The sequence below is a fragment of the Rhodnius prolixus genome, unplaced genomic scaffold, assembly GCF_049639745.1.
Source record: "Rhodnius prolixus isolate KJV_2025 unplaced genomic scaffold, Rpr scaffold_5, whole genome shotgun sequence".
In the NCBI taxonomy this organism is placed as follows: domain Eukaryota; kingdom Metazoa; phylum Arthropoda; class Insecta; order Hemiptera; family Reduviidae; genus Rhodnius; species Rhodnius prolixus.
This window is the reverse complement of record NW_027411624.1, coordinates 14,011,968-14,027,520: the sequence shown is the minus strand read 5'-3', so window position 1 is coordinate 14,027,520 and position 15,553 is coordinate 14,011,968. Positions and strand designations below refer to the sequence as shown.

General features: G+C 33.5%; 1 protein-coding gene across 2 annotated transcripts in view; it reads left to right on the top strand.

Moving 5' to 3' along the window:
* Window positions 1–2,625: 2,625 nt before the first annotated feature.
* The window catches only part of LOC141458756 (sialin), a 52,642-nt gene continuing 39,714 nt past the window's right edge, over window positions 2,626–15,553 (top strand). Inside the window, exon 1 of one of the 2 annotated variants that reach the window (XM_074137139.1) lies at window positions 2,626–2,783. The gene's annotated coding sequence lies outside the window, so the exon portion shown is untranslated. Of the gene's footprint in view, window positions 2,784–8,523; window positions 8,549–15,553 lie in introns of those variants that run through there. The other variant, XM_074137141.1, reaches the window with a different exon arrangement.

Genomic DNA, 15,553 nt, shown 5'->3' with positions numbered 1-15,553 from the left:
ACTTTTATGTGAAAGAAATATACCCAAATCTAGATCGTGGCATGATTCTTAGCTTGTAATATTTTAAGATGCTCAAAGTCCAATTTTTGTCAATTTATCAATTGCAAATGTATCAACTCTCCAAAGTTACTTTTTAAAAGTCCCATAATTCTTTTGTAAACATAATTATTGAATCCGGATTTTCCTCTATGTGTTTGTCAGGCCACTTCCTGACTCCAAAACTATCTTTTCCGCCAGTCACCCTTTCATAAACCTTTTCTCTACAGCCACCTGCCTCCCATCAACTTAAGCTTTCTCTTCATCAAGTTTTCCGCATTGTTTCTTGGTCTCCAATCTCCCACCTTACGTCCCCATTCCTTAATTATCCCTCCTGGTTCTCTGAATGAGGACTGAAAGGTAACTGACTTCAGGGTTCTCCATGTCTCTACCTCAGTCAAATACCCAACATAATAGAGTCTATTGATATATTAGATTAGCGAATCTAGAGGAAAATTCTAATTGTCAACGTTCTTTCAATTTGTACACATTAGAGATGCCAGATTAGTTGAGCTGTTAGAGGCAAAGATTGAAAATGTGATACTGAGTTTGATTCTCTTTATTACCTTAGATTTTATTTAATATTTTTAAGCGAAAAATTGATCTACGTTTGTTCAATATTTATCAAACTAATCTGTCTAAATTCCAAGTTAAGTAATTTTTACCTCTACATAACCGGTAAGACAGTCATAGATATGTGCAGTGGTGCATTCTAGTGATCATTGTACCTAACTCTTTCAATGGAAGATATTTTTTAATAAACAGAATGGGATGGAACATAGAAATTAATAAATTGGAACAGCCTATCACATTACGAATAACTTTATAGAAATTTAATAATAATTCTCATGATAATAATTATTATTATTAAATAATAATTTAATAGAAACCATGAGATCACTGTAAATAATTCTCATCGAATATAAAGAGGACAAATTAAACTCTTAATAGTTACTCACAGAGAGTAACGTAAAAGTCACCATTTCCTCTCAAAAAATTTACTTCTTTTCAGAAATATATTCTTCACTCTCTCCAATTGAACAATATGTGCTTTATAGTCTTTACTGGCGAATAATATCAAGTACCAGAACGAACTAGTGTCACTTGGAGTAGTAGAAAAAATTTGTACTTTTTTAAATTGCTTGTTTCCGGCAAAAATGAAACATTGTAAAATCTATTATTCCAATCTACACTACAGAAACAGCAGCATTCCAGTAAAGTTAGGTGAAATGTTCGACTTTTTTCAATGGTTTTTACTTCTAATTCCCCAAAATAGATCGACCTAACATGTACAATCTAACATTGGCTTAATTATTAATTATCAAATACAGAAACAGCAGCAATCCACTGAAGTCAAGTGAAATGTTCGACTGTTTCCAGTCGTTATTAGTTCTTCTTTCCCAAAATAGATCGACCTAACATCTAAAACCCAGCGTTGGCGTCATTATTGACTATCAAATATAGAAACAGCAGAATTCCAGTAAAATTAGTTGAAATGTTTGTTCGACTTTTTCCAGTCGTTATTAGTTCTTCTTTCCCAAAATAGATCGACCTAACATCTACAACCCAGTGTTGGCGTCATTATTGACTATCAAATACAGAAACAGCAGCAATCCACTGAAGTTAGGTGAAATGTTCGACTTTTTCCAGTCGTTATTAGTTCTTCTTTCCCAAAATATATCGACCTAACATCTCCAACCCAGCGTTGGCTTTATTATTAACTATCAAATACAGAAACAGCAGCATTCTACTGAATTTAGATGAAATATTCGACTTTTTCCACTTATTTTTACTTCTTCTTCCCCAAAATAGGTCGACCTAACATCTACAATCCAACATTGGCTTAATTATTAACTATTAAATACAGAAACAGCTGCAATCCACTGAATGTTCGACTTTTTCCAATGGTTTTTACTTCTCCTTTCCCAAAATAGATCGACCTAACATCCACAATCCAACATTGGCGTCAGTATTAACTATCAAATACAGAAACAGCAGCATTCCACTGAAGTTAGGTGAAATGTTCCACTTTTTCTAGTGGTTTTTACTTTTTTCAAATAGAACGACCCATCATGTACAATCTTGAATGTACAATCCTTTGAATTGTTACAAGTAAAAGTTAGAGACTAACATGAGTGCATTGAGTGTATTAAATTTACAGAAAATTCTGGGAGCCATTTTGGAGCTATGTTCTGAAAAGGGAAGTATTACTTCAGCAAATTGCTACTTCCGTTTGAGAGATTTTGACGACTAACTTCTGGAATATCACCCCAAGAATATACATTCTGAGCTTTATGTGGTTGACCACATTTTGAGCTACAGTATTTACTTACATAGGAACATACCTTCATTCTCTTCACAACTTTGTTTTTGTTATTCAGGGAGCTTCAAAACCTGCATATCCGGTGAAAAATTCGATACCGGAAATGTGACATGTCCGCGTCACTTTCACTTTCTTGAATTTAAAGGAACTAATAAATGTTAGTGGATTTACGATAAATTCTAAGAAGCACGTATGTATGTAAAAAGTATAAATAGAAGAGCAAACACTACTCGATTTTTATTATGTTGGCACAACTGACTCAATAGTTGTAGGACGATCCCCGACGAGTTAAATTCAACAGTTCTCTTTCTTCTTTCACTGTGTGTCAAAGTCACGTTTTTAATTTTTACCCAAATTTGTTCGTACTTTTCGTACTTTAATTTTTTTTTCTGAGAAGTCATCTTACCAAACTAAATCGCCTAAGGTAAGTGACGAGATTTTTTGTTAAATTTTAATTGAGAATTTTTGTTATAAATATTATTTATATTTAAGAAAATCCTTTATTTAAAGAAGAAGAGCTTCTAAGAATATAAATGGTTTATTCTGTAGAAGTGTTAGCTTTAAGTATTATTACATTATAAGTTTAGTATAGCAGGATTAATTGACTAGCTCAGATTCACTGGACAGTAAGCTTTAAAGATAACAACTTAAGCCTCACAGATTTAAGAGCTATCCTAAAATATCAACCAGAGATTTTACAAGAAGAGAAAGTGCACTTAGTAAATCCCACAAACAAGTTGATATTTTCTGTTATTAAGATCCCCGTGTATCCCCCAAGGGTAAACTATTAACAATGGGTCTCTACTTAGTGTTTAAGACAGACAGACCCTGGAGGGTCATGACAATAATTCATTGCGAGAACCATTCATACAAACTTTTTTACCAACCTCTATGGGGTCTTGCCTACAACCCTCGTTATTAATGAATGTATGACTAATATATGCTCATTTTCCTCGTTTTTGTTCGTACAAGGAATTGTAAATAATATTCCTTTATTTACAAATAAAAGTATTTTAAGCAGAAAATAAATAAAAAACTATACCACAACGACTATTTCCATCTGCCGGAAGCAATGCTAGAAATGATTAAAATATGATCCAATCAACTTTAAAGCTAGTAAATTCAAGAAAGGAAACAATTGGTTTTATCAACCCTTTATTTATTTGCAGTTGTAAACTTTTACAACAAGAAAAGGAGATACTAGAATAAAATGATATTAGTGACATTTAAAGAAGACACCCAATGGTATCATTTCATGGCGTTGGAATTAGTGCAGTTTGATAACGAGGCCACTGGCGCTTCAGTCGTCTAACGGGAGTATTGGGTAAAGATTAGGCTTTAAAAAAGCTGCTGAATTAGAGGATTGTGATGATAGTGGAATCTTTTACAGCAGAATTTTATCAGATCTGATATCGATGAAATGGATAGGTCAAGAGAAAATATTATTCATTAAGAGGAAGGAAGTTTTTTGGCAACTTCAGTTATAATTTGATGTTTTATTGCCAAACTATCGTACATTACAGGAACAGATTACATAGTTTAATGATTAATTGTTATAAAAATAACAGTTTACAAACAATATTTTCCTTATAACATTAAAAACTGAAATTCATTTTACATTTTTTAACCTGTTAATTGTGTTTGACGTGTATACTCGTTGTGAAAAATATAAAATTGCCATTAACTATAAAAACTCGAAATTTTAATAAAATACAATAAGACTATTATTTGGTGGGATGTTTCCTTTATCTTACCAATAGAACCTCCAAGTATTTTATACGGAGGGAGGTGGTGGGAGTCAGCCAAATGATAAGTGGTTGGTACATGTTTGATCTCCTCATTACAGATTGGGGAATTACGCACACAAATAGAAGCTCTCAACCCTTGTGCAATGCCGTTTTTTACCTTAGATAGAGGTTTAGACCTCAGTACGAGCCTGATTTCATTTGGCACAGAATTCAAAAAGCTCTTTTCTTCCTTAGTAAAAGCTCTTGGCGTCCCTAGTTAACTAGAGCAATGCATAACGTGAAGCGGTGCAAGATTTTTGAATGAGCACAGAATGCTCTGTAATCTTAAGCCCTCAGAGAGATTGCAGAAAAAGTCGCTTGCAGTGACTATTACTGACGTTGTAAACTTTTGGTTGTTTTGCCCTGCGTTCGACGTCAGTATACACGTCATTGTCTGATTTTAATTCCGCACACTGTGGTTTTTTTTTTTTTAAAACTAAATTCCACGCTTAACTGGTTAACACCTTAATGTAAAACAAATTACATATTGTTAATAAGTATAAAATAAATAATTTTGCTAAATTATTTTTTATATCATCAAATAATTGTACATTTTAATCTGTTTCTATAAATTACATTCGACTACCTGAACATTCCTTAGTTTGCACCTGTTTTACGTAGAGGACATATCTCACTAGGCACTAGCGGATTGAAGTTCTAAAGAAATAGAACCGTTAGAGACCAGTACAATAGTATTATCGTTAAATGTGCTAATCAGATTAACTAATTGAAAAATCGAGAAGATGGAAATGGACCCAATCGAACTCAGAGATTGTCTTTGGAGTCAATTCAAAAAAATAATGATATTAATAACTGCTCTTGCTAATTAGAAATATTCTCCTTCAAAAACTGAAAACTACATTAATGATTCTGAGCCAGCTTATTCCAATAATTAAATCAGCCAGAATTTGTGAAATTTGAATTCCTTGGAATGTACTTCTTATAAGACAGTTCTGGAAGTGAGGTGAGGTTGTGAGCACTAAAGTACACTTATTAAAGTAGCACTCAAGTCCAATGTACAGCCTCAGTAACTTTTTAATACTTATAGAAATTTAATATGTAAATAAAGTTCTATAATTTAGTAAAATCGGGTGAGCGAATGTGTCATAAGTTGATAGTTTTTAGATTTATTTACCAACGAAATAGTTTCAAAAAAATGTTTCTTAACGAAAATAGTAAATAGTCGTGAGAGGGCTCGTACTTGTATTTTTGGGGAGAGAGGGGTAAAGTCAGAGTAGTAATTTATTTTACAATAATTAGCGGTGCTTGTTTAATTACAGTATTTGTTTGCTTTCTTCTTTTGAGGGCTAGAAAATAAACTAACAAAAAAATAATACGAGGGTCGTTTGAAAAGTCCGTGCAAAGTCAGAGAGATAGCACCACTGGCGCGTGTCGAGGTTATGTTTAGTTAGTAGCATCTCTTGGAAGAACCCACACCAAGTTTCAGCCAGGTCCGGTCTATTTCTTTGTGTTTGGCATTCATTTGAATCGAGGAAGTCGAGTGATTTTCAAAAAATGGACGAAAAAGAATTTCGTGTGTTGATTAAACTCTACTTTATGAAAGGCAAAACGCCTCAGGAGACTAAAGAGAAGCGTGATAAACATTATGGTGACTCTGCACCTTCGATTAGAACAGTTTATAAGTGGTTTCAAAATTTTCGGAGTGGCCATATGGGCTCAAGTGACGCTAAACGTTCTGGACGCCCTGTTGAAGTTACTACTCCAGAAATCATTGATAAAATCCATGATATGGTGATGGATGACAGAAGAGTGAAGGTGCGTGAGATTGCTAGTGCTGTGGGCATCTCGAATGAACGGGTACATAATATTTTGCATCAACATTTGGACATGACAAAGCTATCCGCAAGATGGGTGCCGCGATTGCTCACGCTAGACCAAAAACGAAATCGTGAGAAGTGTTGCAAGGACGGTTTGCAGCTGTTCCAGAAGAATCCGCAGGACTTTAAGCGTCGTTTCGTCACTGTGGATGAAACATGGATACATCACTACACTCCTGAGACCAAAGAACAATCTAAACAATGGGTTACCAAGGGGGAATCTGCGCCAAAAAAGGCGAAGACCGTTCCTTCGGCCGGAAAGATTATGGCGACTGTCTTTTGGGATTCGCAAGGAATAATCCTTATCGACTATCTGGAAAAGGGTAAAACTATTACAGATGCATATTATTCATCGTTATTGGACCGTTTGAAAACCGAGCTGCAAGAAAAACGCCCACGATTGGCCCACAAAAAAGTCCTTTTCCATCACGACAACGCACCAGCTCACACCTCAGCAGTTGTGGTCGCAAAATTAATGGAAATAGGGTTCCAACTCGTTTCACATCCCCCCTATTCTCCAGACTTGGCTCCCTCGGACTACTATTTGTTCCCCAATATGAAGAAATGGCTGGCGGGAAAAAGATTTTATTCAAACGAGGAGGTGATTGCAGAAACGAATGGCTATTTTTCAGACTTGGACAAATCCTATTATTCGGAAGGGATCAACAAACTAGAGCAGCGTTGGACGAAGTGTATAAGCCTAAAAGGAGACTATGTTGAAAAATAAAAAAGGTTTACCCCAAAAAATTAAGTAGTTTTTATTTTTGCATGGACTTTTCAAACGACCCTCGTACATGTTGTCTTGATAATAAAAATTTAGTGTACTAGTTTACCATTTTCGTACAATAATTGCATTAAACACTTTTGATTGCAATAAAAGTAATAAAATTTAAAATAAAAGTATTGTGGCTATATAATTTTTTTATGGATCTTATTGCTTATAAACTGTAAGCAGTTCTAATTAGTTTTTAATATCAAATTTAATTTTAGAAATCACATTGAAACGTGCCGTTTACTTTTAAAGACATGGAGAAAATTTTATATTAATTATTACCCTACTTACTTCATTACTATCTCTCCAAGGACTGCTCCGAAAGGTCATACCCTAGAATAAACCATTTCTTTATCTTAACCTGAAGGTCTGAAAGTTATTTATATGAAGGTTTTGTTTGCAAAATTGTTGAGCAAAAATAAAATAAAAGGCTGGAAATCACTTGTGACTAAAATGCGAGTGAGTAAAAGTCAAGTTTAAATCAGTCTGTATCTTTTGCAAGCTAAAAATACGACAAATTCTCTGGAAGGAATGAGCAATTTTCAAGTAGGAGAATCCTCTCTCAAAGACTTTTTATGTGTGACAGCCTGTGAAATTATTAGCTTTTAATGGATTTTTCCTGTATTAATTCGCCTCTTTTCACAGGCTGATCTTTTGTTAAGAAATTGTCGCTCTTTTGCTTCTTTTTTTGTTCATCAAAGAAGTTAAATCAAGGCATAAAAATCGGCGCCGCCACGGTAGCCGAACGGTTAGAGACGAGACCTGCGAAGCTAATATGTATTGTGGTACGGGGTTCGATTCCCCGGACTTAGACCTTGGATTTTATTTAATGGTTAATAAAAGAAATTTACAGTAAAGTATGTTTGTTTGGCGCCTCCGTCCACGACACCTAATTGGTAGTTGGACGTTAAGCACCGCCTGAAAAAATAGGCAATTACTTTACTTTACTCAAGGCAACAAAATTTATTAGAACCAGATCATCTAATTTCTAATCCATTCAAAGAATTTAATCTCATTCAATGAATGGTTTAATTCCACTTTACACCTATTTTAAGCGGTTTAAAGGTTCTTCAAAATTTACTATATCCGTTAAATAAAGCAGCTAAAACTGTAAAAAAAAAAGATTACTTTTTACAGTTGGTTTTGCTTTAAAGAAATCTAGCTAAATGATCAGCATCATTTCGTATCACATTGTATCTAAATGAGATCAACTGATTAAAGAATTAGATTTAAGAACTATCTAAACAAGTATAGTTGGAAAATGTTCAAATTATGAACTTTAGATAATTTTAGAATAAATTAAAATAGATCCAGGAATCAAATAACGTATACTGAATGAATCGAACTGTAATCGATCGAATAACTAATCTCTTAAAGAGTGATACAAACATTATTGGGAAACGCCGCCTTACCTAAGGCGTTGATCTACTATTTGTGATTAACAGCAGTGTCATGCGGGTTTTGCGTGATTACAGCCTTACAGTGGTAACTAAATCATACCATACAGTAAAAGAAATACGTAACCTGATACTAAAGACAAATTATTATAAAATATCTAATAATTTTGAATTACGAGAACCTAGAACACATTTTGATTCGGTGATGTGGAATCACGCGATATTCAGCTCATTAGTTGAAATATACGTCTTTTTTTTCTTTTGTTTTTTTGATTACGCTCTTATCTATTTCATTTTTTTGTTAAAAGAGGATTTTTCACTCCAAACATAAACAGTGTTCTTCTGCAGCAACTCAGGCCCACAGTTTTTGTTACTTCATTACGTCAAATAGAAAGGTAATTATGTACACCTATTCTAACATTTTAATAACAGGTTTTTGTTTTTTAAAGTCTCTGCCCTGAATTAGAGAGATTTAAATAAAAAATCTCGTTTGTAATCACCAAAATAGACACATTTTAAAAATATCATACTTTTTAATTGGCCCTTGCTTTCGCTGGTTTATTCATTCCCCCCAATCCCGTCCAGGGAAAAGGAATTCTGCTGAGAACATTCCTTCGGTTTCCTCTTGCAACAATCTCTAAGTTTTTAACTTATAAATTTTCTTCACACTTGGTATTTTTAATAAATGGAAGTCTTTAACTATTTCCAGACAATCCTAACCGGCAACTTAGACAACGAACGCTACAAGATTTACTCTAATGTCAGTAATTTGACTCATTTAATGGGTACTCAAACCATCAGTGCCTTCAAAGGTGCCTCCTCTGGCTCGCAAGCGAGGTTAGCCAGGAGGTTATCAACAGCTCTCTGTATCTGAGGAGGCACCTTTGGAGGCACAGTACATGTTTCACAAGTTGAATAAAGTTGATAAATTAAGAAATAAGTTTGATCCTTTACATGAAAGATATTGATCACTTAAATATGTGGCAGGAGGTTTCCAATTTTTTTGGTAATTAAACGCAACTCACCCAAAATTACCAAATAATTATTACACCTTCTTATTTGTAACAGATGTAAAATTAATTTTTAGCCATTTTGTGTATGCTTGAGAACATCTAAAGCTCTTAACGTTTGATTTTTTTTAGAAAAATCACTCGGAAAACGATTATTTCCCGATATTAAGAAAAATACTAGCTTTACTGCCTTGGCAATATTTTTATTAGAAAGGGGATGAAAAAATACATAAAAATGACCTATCGCGTGCTCTTCTTTCTCTTTGATAACAAGTTAAAAAAATTGAAATATGATTAAAAATACCAGATTTTGAAATGGCCTAGCACCTTTAATTTTGAAGATATGGAATTGCGGTTTCCGGTTTCTTTCATAACTTTTTATACTCTTTAAAAGTGTGTATATGAAAATGGGGGTCCACTGCGAACTCTTACTTTTGGTCGCGCGTCAGCCGCGTATGCGGGCAGGAATCTAAAATCAAGTCACATATTCTGAAACTAGAGGCGACGGGCAACAAATTTTTCCCTCTACTATTTTTGCTCAGATTAACCGTTTAAGCATGAAATACGTTTGAGCCGTCTTAAAATGAACACCCCGTATAATAAGATGACTCAGTTTGTCAGGCACCATTCTAATTACATATTTATTCTGATCAATTAAATTTTGCATTTCTAAACGCAGAGTTGAATAACAAATTTAGTTAGAATTAATTTCATGGTCAAAAATGTGGTCTCTGATGTAGTTTTTATCAAAAAGTTTGTTTATCTATTTTCTTGACAACAATAATAACGTAAATAATGTTGACCTTGCTAGTTTTCTATTCATTTTCCTTATACAACTTGAGGAAAAAGCCCCGTTATTTGGGTTTATATGTTCAGAAGTTCTGGATTTCCAAATAGCTTTTATTCTCGAACAATCTAAATACAATTAAGCTAATGCAATATTATAATTTAAGAAAGCAATATATCGTAAATAGATTTTTGAAACTGAAGCCGCAAAGGAAGCATTTCCTTTGAGGTCAAGAAGACTAGTAACTTTATTTTCATTTTCTTGAAGTCTTTTTTTTTAAAAAAAAAGGCGCTTCCTGATTTCTAAAAAGATGTTATACTTAGATTGAGATTAATATAATTGAGGATATTTTTACATATAACTTAATACTTTTATGCATATTCAAAGAGAATTTTGACGAAATTGAAATGAAAGTATAAAAGTACAATGTGCTTTTAGTATTTCCTGTTAAGAACTGGCTTTCTTTAGCCAAATCTACGTGACGGAATGCACGTAGTAATAATCATGTCTACAGTTTGTCTACAATGGCTCGCCCAGGTAGTTATTTTTAGCGGTATTTTACTTAAGCACGGAACTTGTTTTGATTTAGTTACCTCATTTGTGGGTAATCAAAAAAGAAGATAAGAGAAAGAAACAAATATAACGACAGAATGGTGTGGCATTGAAATTAATTCTGGGAAGATTAGCTGCAGTTTTTGTGAATAATATTCGACTGGAAGTTGGCAAATGGAAGCTAAGCTTTGCATTCCCTAAGGGCTTGGCCCCCTTCTGGTCAGATGCATTTCAAGCAGGAACAGAGATACTCCCCCCCCCCAAAAAAAAGAAGAAATCGTACTCCAAAATCTGCGCTACTTTATCGCCAAAGAACTACCTATTTTATATGTCCACCTCCAAGACATAGACGCAATGTGCAATCATCGTCCAAGGTTGCTTGGCTCTAACAGTGAATAACTGCCAACCATTATACATTACTCTAACCCTTCTTCACGCAATTTAAGCCAATTAGAAATTCGTCACATCACCCTTAATCTCTTGAACTGAACTAGCAAACTGTGTTAAGAATTTACGTTATATTTATTTCCCAAAAAGTTATTTGCAGATGTATGTACGAGTATGTATGTAGACAGAATTTGCTATAACGGCCATTGTGCTGTAGCCCTTATGCTCTAGAACAGTGTTTCCCAACCTTTTTTTGGCTCGCGTACCACTTGGTAGTATATCATGCTAAATTGTACCACTTCGTACAAAGTTCGAAGCAAAAATTTGCATTTCGTGCAAATTTCCGAGTGTGCTATATTTTATTATAAACTTTGTAAAGTGTAAGATCTTAGTTTTAAACCTTTTGTTAAATAATTAAAAGTGAGTACATATTTTTCTCTTCAATACTATTAATTAATTTACAAAGTTCTTCTTTAGGATTATTATATTTGAGCCCAAATCTTCTAAATTAATTTCTTTTAAGCATTCAACTACCTGTAAGTACCAATTAAATTTAATGTTGCTTGGATAGAGCTTACACATTACAATCAGCCTCTTTAAGTAGATTTTTACATGGTTATCATTTAAGTTCTGATAATTCTATTAAATTTTCTTCATCTTTTGTTGATAATGATGTAGCTTTTCCTAAATTTTCTTTACAGAAGGGGTTTGAAATCCAATTATCATTTGTGTTTTCGGGTTTTGGAAAATACTCCATGAAAGACAATTTTAATCCTGTTAAATGTGCTATTATATTTTCTCGTTTATCTTGAGACAGACTAACCTTATTACTGTACATATTAACCTCTTTACTGTATATTATTATTAACTAAAATAATTTTTATGTATTTTTATGCTTTAATTTTATTTTAAATTTTATAAGTCCGCCATTATTGATTATTTTTCGAGTACCACCAACCACGTACCAAAGTTTGGGAAACGCTGCTCTAGAAGCATTTTGGCTACTTCTAGTTCTGGCTTATAAATATCCTGTTGCTGTCTGGGAGTGATTTTGATGGCAACTTCGATTTTGAAAAATTGAAGCAAGTAGTTACACTTATCAACCATGTGTCCGCAATTTTTTTTAAAAGATGTTTGGGTAATGTTGAACTTGTTATTTACTCAAGCTATTTGATCAGAATTAAAATAAAAGCCCTTTACAATATTATTCCCAAAATTAGGCGTTCACATAAATGCTTCAGAGATACGCCATACGAACAGTTACCCTTTTACTATGTGAGTAGTTACTGGGCATCCAAATTTTGCCTCATTAAAATTCCTGCTTGCTTATAAATAATTGCGCCATTAAATTGTAAACAACATTGGAAGTGGGTAGATGAATTTTAATTGGTTAAAAAAAAAAAACAATATGGCGTGATACTAATTGACTATTTTACTGAATATAAATACCAATTTAGCTCCTTCTCCGCTTATTTAAACCAATTCATTTAAATTTAAACAATCTTTAATTTGTTATTAACGTATTGTTAGTCACAGAAGCTAGAATTAACCTGGATTTATAACAATTATATTTAGTATTAGGCTAAATTAATTTATTATTAGATTGAATGATGAATATTATTACATTCTGTAACTGGCGTAAGATGTGTAGCTACTTTCGATAAACTCACAAAACTATTCTTTCGATTTTTTCATTCATATCAATAAAAGCGATAATTAATGTAGTCATAATGTAATCAAGGTCCTAAAATCTACGAACGTGTAAATAATCGATTTTTAAAAAAATTAATTAAATGTGCAATAAAATATTTTGAAAATTACAAATAAGACCTCACAATGTGCTCAGGGAGGTGTGCCTATGATGTCAGCTGACGTCATGTGTAGATTATACTGTAGTAGTTGTAAAGAATCTGGTAAAACCACATGCCACAGTAATAGTCCGCTGCGTAAAAAAGGTATTGAAAATATAAAAGGAAAAAGTATAGGGAAAATAAAATGTAAATGTAATTGGTAAATGTAACTGGAACTACCAGAGGTTTTGCTTTTTTTCTTCTCATAACAACCATTCCAAACAGGTTTAAACCAGAGACAAGCTGTTTGTGGAAAGAAAGAATAAACTACAGCCTTTCTTGTTTTTGTTTTATTCTGTTTCTGTTGGTGCCATTGTTCTTTTTATCTATTTATTTTTTCCCTTATTGCAAAAAAAAAAATTTACTTAGTTGACCCGAGAGTAAAGTTATTCACAAACGAGTTCTGGTTTGCCTGGACGAGTTCCTTCCAGTGTTCTTGTCTTTTGAACAAAAGTTAAAAACACCATTCTCGATTAAGCAGTCAAGAATTTGAAACCAGGAAAAAGAATTTCAGTGAAAGCAAAAAGAAATTATTATCTTCAAAAACTGTAACAAAAAAAAAGTGTAACATATTTTCTGGTATTTCGGTGAACAAAGAAAAAAATCTTCATTTTGAAGTAGTTAATCTGATTACTTAGAATAACACATTTTGAGTCTTCCAGCATTTATAACTAAATTTTTAACCCTTTTTTGATACTTATTCAAAACCTGTTTGGGGCTTCAACAAACTAGGCTAGCTTAAAAATGGTTTTGAACTAAGAGCGAACTTAAAAAGCTGACAATGGGCGATTCTATTGAATATAATCTTACTGAATATATAACTTTGACAAGCCTAAAGTTGCCTTTTTTAGTCGAATCATGTATGGAGACTATCATTTACAAATCGTTGAATTTATAAACCGTGACATCCAGAACTCAAGAATATGTTTTTGAACCTTGGTCATTCTAGCTTAACCGATCGTCTAACTTCAAATTTTCCACATCTGAAACACTTTTAACATTAGACTTATTAATAATGATGCAAACGACAGAATCGGATTACTTAGTGCACCTCTGAAGTTGGAGTATAAAATTGATGACCTTTGTGGATCTAATCTAGGAAATGGGGATACCTAGGAAGGAAGCTGCAATTAGGCTGCAAGAGGGCCTATTTTATTCCCAATAACCTCTCGATATGAGTCCCTCATTAACTCATCAAGATCGGCAGTTTCGGGAACTCAGAAATCTGACACTCTGTTCAGCAAATTTTAGGTACCATTTACGAGAGTGATTTTATACTCTTTCCCAATTAGGTGGATTGAAGTAGAAACTTCATCCTACATCAAGATTTCACTGTCATCCAATCCTGTGTATCCTTAGAAGGCAATGCACTGTAGTTCAACTTTCACTCTGCCAGGGAGAGACAGGAAAAAACGTACTAGGTAGAGCGTATCTGTTCTACATTATATCGGCCTCTTCGTTGTCCTGAATGGCATTGTCCTGCTCTGGTAGCAGCAATTCTTCTGTATTTCCTTGTCTTGCACCCTCGTTCATCAACTCTTAACTTTTAGCCTAAGAATATCCTTCTCAACGCTCTTTAACTATCTTCTACCACCAGAGTAACCATCCTTTCTTTCTTTTACCATTCTTCCAACACGCCAAATCCATCTCAGTTTACCGGCTTTCCACTGTCACTGTTACTAAATCATTACAGTTCCTTAAACTCTAAATCATGTGTTCACCATCAATAAGAAATAGGATCTTGTCCTTATCATTTAGGAATTAGGCTTATTTTGAAATAAAGAAGATTTTCTCTGGTAAAACAGACTGACTGAATATATTCGTCTCCTTTATCAAAAACATAAGAACTGACATCATCCTTATAGGGGACGATTTCTATTCTGATCTTGCGTCAGACTGTGTGCCTTAAATACGTATTCCTTCTTAAATAGACAAGAACGATTCCCACTCGGCTCTGTCCCTGAAAGCCTTTCACCAATGACATGAAAAAAGAAATAAAATGCCTTGTGAACAGACGAATTCTCTTCTTAATAAAGAATTTTGTTCTAAACTAACGTGAAGTGGTGGGAAATTCTTATAACCTAAAAAAAAAGATACAGGTAGACAGAAATTTATTATTTCTACTGTAATTAAATACCGTTACATAAGAAAAAATTTAATTAAAAATAATAATACATTATGAAATTCTTTAAACATAATAAAAATAAAATTGAAATTTATTTAGACATTATATACTTCAATAACTGAATACTTTGAGGCTCGTTTGAAAGAGAGTGCTTGCATTGGTGTACGTTGGAGGTGTGTCTATGACGTCAGTGGGCGGCTCTCCAAGTTATGTGGCTGCTGCCAGTTGTAAAAATAAAAAATAAAAAAGTGTATAAAAGACACACACACAAACTCACTCACACATACCACTCATGGACACGTCAACGTTCAGGGACGGACTGTACATGTGACGCACACTGCAATTCATTCCATTAGTTCAGCGCACATCTGTCTTGTTCTCTCTTTGCTTATATAACGTTTTTAAAATATTAATGATTTTTTTATTATTTTATTTTGCTTTTCTTGTAAATTAATTTATTTATTACTTTTCTTTACTCATTTGAAGAGAAGATACGTATTTTTGATAGTGCATACTTCCATATTGTTTTACTGGGTTTCGCAAATGAAGGAGTACTTTGCTGACCTCGGATTTAGCTGGCTGTGGATAGAACAGGATGCTGGATTGATTGAAAAAGAAAAAGCCGCCATTCTGAATTGTTTAAGGGATAGGTTGATCCGTCTGGACTTGGAGAGGATTGCCAAGTCTTC